Here is a 6366-nt window from a genome sequence, read left to right as displayed (position 1 = left end):
CCTCCGCCTGGATCACTCCTGTAGCCTCGCGGTGGCTTTCTCCTTGTCTTCCGCAGACCTTCGCTCCAGTTGCCCCAGGGAGCACCGCCTCGGTGACGTCATTTAGAATCTCACCACTTACCAGCTCTCCTCCTCCTTTTTCTGCATTGTTCTTTTTGTCACCCCTTACCATCCTCTGATCAAGTGGTGAGAAAATATATCCTCTGGCATATATTTTATTTACTTTTCTGTTATCATCATTACAGCTAGATTTGAAGTTCTGCGAAGACAAGGACTTCTGTCTGTTTTGTTGTTTCTCGTGGTACCAACACCTAATACTCAAATGCCAAGTCGTGGACATGATATGTCCTGAAGAAATACTTGTAAAATCAGTGAATGAATAAATAAGCCCTACCCATTTATGTCACCTCTGACCTCTTTTCTGAGGGCCACGCATCTCTGCCCTAGGGACAGTCCTGCAGTCCGCCTCCTGCCTGGATTTAGGTCACACCCTCCTAGTTTCCAGTCCTATTTCCCTCCTTTCTTCTTTTTACATTTATTCTCACACCATCTCTTTTTTTTTTTTTTAAGATTTTATTTATTTATTTGACAGATAGAGATCACAAGCAGGCAGAGAGGCAGGCAGAGAGAGAGAGGAGGAAGCAGGCTCCCTGCTGAGCAGAGAGCCCGATGCGGGACTCGACCCCAGGACCCTGAGATCATGACCTGAGCTGAAGGCAGCGGCTTAACCCACTGAGCCACCCAGGCGCCCCTCTCGCACCATCTCTTGAGAACTTATTCATTTATTCTCGCACCATCTCTTGAGAAATTATTCTAAAATCCAAGTTGAATCTCACCATTCCCTGGTGTAGAGTTTGCCGATGGCATTTCACCACTCTTAGAAGAAAAACCCACCTTTTCAGAAGAATCATCTTAGCTTTCCTTGTCTCACCCCACTGTGTCTTCGCATGCTGCACTGGCCTTTCCTGACCACCTGCAACTGAGGTCCTCACACTCACCTTCTTTACCTCGGACCGTCACAGCCTACCGTCTGCTTCACACACTCGTCTCACAACCCACGTGATCAGACTAACCCCTCCGTCCTTCTTTGTCTGAGGGTCCTACTCTGGGAAGCTTTCCCTGAAACACAGAAAAGTTAGCTTTTCCTGATAAGTATCTACTTGTGCTCACATTTTCTCCAAGCAGTCTTGGCTGTGTCCTCTGCTGGGGTCTGAGAGTGCCAGGAAGGCAGTCCTCTTGCTTACTGTGCTCACACTCACATCCCTGGAGCTTGGTTAGCATGGTGTCTGGCTTATAGTAGGTGTTTGATATTTGCTGAAAACAAAAGGGTTGAAGAGAGAGTAAGATTGAATGAATGGGTGAGGGGGAGGGGCAGTTAGACTTTATTCTGTATTTAAAAGAAGACAAGCTTAGATTACCCATGGTGATAAATTTTCTTATCTTAAACTTTCTTTAATTAGATAATAAAAACACATCTAAAATTCAGTGGAAAACATCTCAATAATTATCTTCAAGGTACTTGAAGATAAGACGTGATCTTTGTGAATATACACAGATGTTTGTTCCATAAACTTACTATGCTTTAGTGAGAGCATTTGAGATGCCTCGTGTTCCTGATGAGACCGAGAGTGACTCCATGGAGAGAAACGAATGAAAGAACATCAGAAATCATCTCGATATGATAGGTTTTTAATAAAGTAATTCTAAACTAGCTGTATTTATTATTTATAATTTCTTCAAAATTACTATTAAAACGGTTACATCTTTAGGAAGCACCAACCCTTGGGCAATCAAGTTTCACAGATTATTAGTCATTGTGTTAAATACGTGTTCTCAATTCTTGTAAAACTACCTATCCAGAGCTTTCTGGGATCCACAGTACTTCTACTATTTCTGGATTTCCAAAACAACCCCAAACCACCAAACGATCAGCTTCCCTCTTATTTCCCCCAACTTTGATCAATCTTTATCTGCTCTTACCTTTTAAGGATTTAGAGGCAAGTATTTTCAAATTATCAACCTACCTAGACTTGGCAGCTGTGCTGAAGGTAAGGCTGGGTGAACCCTTACAGATTCATAGCCCGACTTAGAGGTTCTTTGTCACTCCTCCCAGATCTGCAACAATAACCAATTCTGAAACAAAGCTAGAAATGTAGGTGAAGAAAAAGGATGGAAACAGTCTGACTTGGGACTGCAACCAAGACCACGCGGATTGATTTTTCCTTGCCAAAATATTACTGCCATTTTTCAGAACTCTGTAAGGATTTGGAATGATCTCTTTGCTGAGTCTGCCACGTGTTACAATTCTCCTCAGACCATGAGCTAATGTTGCAGAGCAGAACATCTGGTGTCATCAGAGAAGTCGACTTGATCTTGATGCTTACAAGGATGCTGATGAGGAACTTCCCTGTATTATTAAATAGAAGTGTCACTTTCATACCAAAGTGGCAAAATTATATTCACACTAACAAAACAAAACAACATTAACTACAAAATTTAAAAGAATTTACAGAGGAATATCTTACTTATTTGTTTTATTGTGCCTTGAATTTTTTTGTCATAGTCAAAATATTCCTAACTCACATTTTAGTGTAATGCTTTTTTTAAGTGCTGCTTACATAAGATATCTATGACTATAGCAGTTGTCTCCTATCTGAATAAAAGAGAAAAATGTGGGAGACAGGACTTATATTATGAAATGTTACTGTAAGAAAATAAAATTTTATCAAATTTTATTGTTTAAAGCCAAATGTCTAATATTATATTGCTGCTGTTAGACTGTAATCCTTTAAGTGTTTTTCTATTGTTTTTGCAATTATTAAGATGATCTGATGGGGCCCCTGGGTGGCTCAGTCATTAAGCCTCTGCCCTCTGCCCAGGTCATGATCTCAGAATCCTGGGATCAAGCCCCACATCAGGCTCCCCGCTCAGCAGGAAGCCTGCTTCTCCCTCTCCCACTCCCCTAGCTTGTGTCCCCTCTCTCGCTGTCTCTCTCTCTGTGTCAAATAAACAAATTTTTTTAAAAAAAGATGATCTGATAATATGTTAGATATTAATTCATCATATAATTACCAATTTACTGCAATGTAATTTCTAGACTTATGTGATCAATAAGTCTTGATATGTTAAAGTGAAATCTGAGAAGTGAGAGGAAAGAATGTGAAATTAATGTATGACATAACTTGGAAAAGGAACTGATTAGAGTGAGATTTTGAGATGGAAAAAGTATTTGAGCAAGTCTGTGAAGTAGGAGTCAGAGTGCTGAGTGGTTTAGGAGTAGAACTGAAGAGATGTAAGGAAACAGGTAGTTGGATATATTCAATTTTATCATACACCTAGAACTTGATCATTGTGATCAATGATCCTCAACGATCATTGAACCGCTATTCATTTTTTAGTTAATAAATAATCATGTATAATGAGTACACTTCCCACCAAAACTCAAATGAAGAATGTAAAAAAAAAAGTTGGGGACGCCTGGGTGGTTCAGTGGGTTAAGCCTCTGCTTTCAGCTCAGGTCATGATCTCAGGGTCCTGGGATCGAGTCCCACATCGGGCTCTCTGCTCAGCAGGGAGCCTGCTTCCCTTCCTCTCTCTCTCTGCCTGCCTCTCTGTCCACTTGTGATCTCTCTCCGTCAAATAAATAAAATCTTTAAAAAAAAAAAAAAGTCGGTTAAGTTCAGGTTTTTCTTTATATTTAGTCAAAGTCATACCATTGGGAAGAATATGGATGTATTACATTTAATATAACATATACATTTACTTATTTTTTTCAAAATATAACTTATTTATGTGCCTCATATGTTATTGCAGGGCAAAAAAAAAAATAATGGCTTATACATAAACATTATAGGTGACATCATTTACTTTCTTTCTTTTCTTTTTTCTTCTGAATTATGGTATAATTCCTGAGCAAGAGAATTGGAAAAGAACACATCCTGCTTGTACTTGGAATAGATGAATTTTCAGAGGTCAATGCATTCCCTGTGAGATTTCATATTTATTGTACTCTCATTTTGATGGGAAGGACACACCCACATGCACACATGTGTATACTTTGGGTACCAGGAACACCAATTTTATAATCAAGTAGTGCCAAACAATAGTGCCTGTATTTATATTTACAGCTTTTTGTCGCCAAATAAAACTATTGTAATTGAGTTGAGAACACTGGAAAAGGCAGAAGTCAAATTATTAATTAATATATAAATGTTGAATTTTCTCCAAGTTCAAATGCTATCATGGCTTGATTTGTAAATCACAGTGTCACAGTAGTTTGAAAAGATAAACACGGTAGGAAAACTTAAGGGGAGAATTAAATAGAAGACATAAGAAGGAAAGAGTAGCAATTTCTTGAGCATACCCTCTTACGTAACTTTGACATTTGAAAGCATGTAACATTCTACCTATTTTTAGATATAAATTAAGATAAATGGTAACTCAAAGACTGAAAGAACATGTGAATGAATGTCGTAATTGCAGTTCCATTGGCTACCATAAAGGCACTATAGAGAAAGTAAGTGAAATAAACAAATCAAAGTAATTTATGAACATAGCATTTACATACACTTAATCTTGAGCAAAACAGAATGTGAAGAGTCACAGACAAATCCTGAGGTGTTTGTAATAGGTTTGTTGATGGTACTAGTGTAGGTAAAACATTCTGAAACTATTTAAGATGCATTAAATAGTTGAATAAATGGGTAAATGTTTTAATGTTGGGAACCAGAGGTTTCACTATGGAAACAATAGATACTAAGTGCGGAAAGGCCAATATAAGCCCAATAGGGATAGCTTGGAATTCGATGTACTAGTGTGAACTTATGTTTTCTTAAATATGTTTATTAGTGTGCATGTGTATGCGTGTTTATGTATACATATACATATGTATGTGGACATCTATAGCTCAGATAAGTATATGTATATGTGCGTATGTATACGCATACTTTTCTTAGCTCTGTCCAAGGAAAGATCAAGAAGAAATGAAACCCAGTAGCAATGAACCCACCTAATGCTTACAACTTCTCTGTTACCACTCTTCCTAAGACGAACAAAGGCACCTTAAAGAATCTGATAACAGGGCTGGGTATGTTAACAGCCTGGACATAACGGCTGGTCATAACGGCCCTCATGCTTCCTGTTATGCCAGAAAATAAGGAACTACTAAAAAAAGAGTGACAGGAGCTTGTCATAAGGATACAACTGCTAGTTTGAAGGGGCACTTACTGGCCAAATCTGGGACAATTTTAGCGGCAAATTAATTATACACCTTAATGAACTATAATCCACTGAATGAATGGGAATTTGTGAGTTGTTATTGATAATAAATGGAGAAATGAATAATTAAAGAAAGGAGCTCTCTTCCTTACAGTAAAAACAGATGACTAACTGATCAATGTGGAGGAAATGTTAAAGTTAGGAAATAATCATTTGATAAACAGTATGTTCTACTTAGAGTTAGGCAAAAAAACTAAAGTATGACAAATTCAGAAATAATTTTTTATTAGTAGTAGGATATTTTCATTGTTCTTACAGTGTTTCCCCACAGACTAATTATTAATTTCAAGGGAGGAAAAACTCACAATTATACAGTGGGGATTTCAGCACTATTCTAAAAAGGTGATCAAAATTGACATCACCAGGGGCACCTGGGTGGCTCAGTGGGTTAAGCTGCTGCCTTTGGCTCAGGTCATGATGATCTCAGGGTCCTGGGATCGAGCCCCGCGTTGGGCTCTTTGCTCAGAGGGGAGCCTGCTTCTCTCTCTCTCTCTCTGTGTACTTGTGTTCTTTCTCTGTCAAATAAATAAATAAAATCTTTAAAAAAAATTGACATTACCATTGAAGGACAGATGGATACGATATGTTTCCAGATGTGATAACTTAGAAAGATACAGCACAGCTCTTCAGGATTCCAGCTGAGACTATGTAACAACTACCTACTCATGAGAAAACACTAGATAAACGTAAGAGAGGAACATGTGACTTAAAAAGTGGGTCTTTATTCTTCAAAACATCGATGTCCTAAAAGATAAAGACTATTGTAGATGTTCAAGATCAAAGGAAACTAAGGAGAGGTGGCAGATAGCACCATACCCAGCCTTAGAGTGGATACTCTAATAGAGGGGGGAAATGGTGGAAAAGACATTATTAGAACAACTGGAGTATTGGAACAATTGGAGCAATGATGCTAAAATAGATATAAGTATTAAATCAATGTAAACTATAAAGTTGGTAATTGTACTGTGACTACATAAGAGAACGTCTTTATTTTTCATATTCAGGGACAAAGGGCTAAGTAATTTATTCTTACACGATTATATGTATATATAAATTTATGCCTAAGATCTGCAAGAAGGCCAGAATATT

Source organism: Lutra lutra, chromosome 3, assembly GCF_902655055.1.
Source record: "Lutra lutra chromosome 3, mLutLut1.2, whole genome shotgun sequence".
Taxonomy (NCBI): Eukaryota; Metazoa; Chordata; class Mammalia; order Carnivora; family Mustelidae; genus Lutra; species Lutra lutra.
This window is presented reverse-complemented; position numbering follows the sequence as displayed.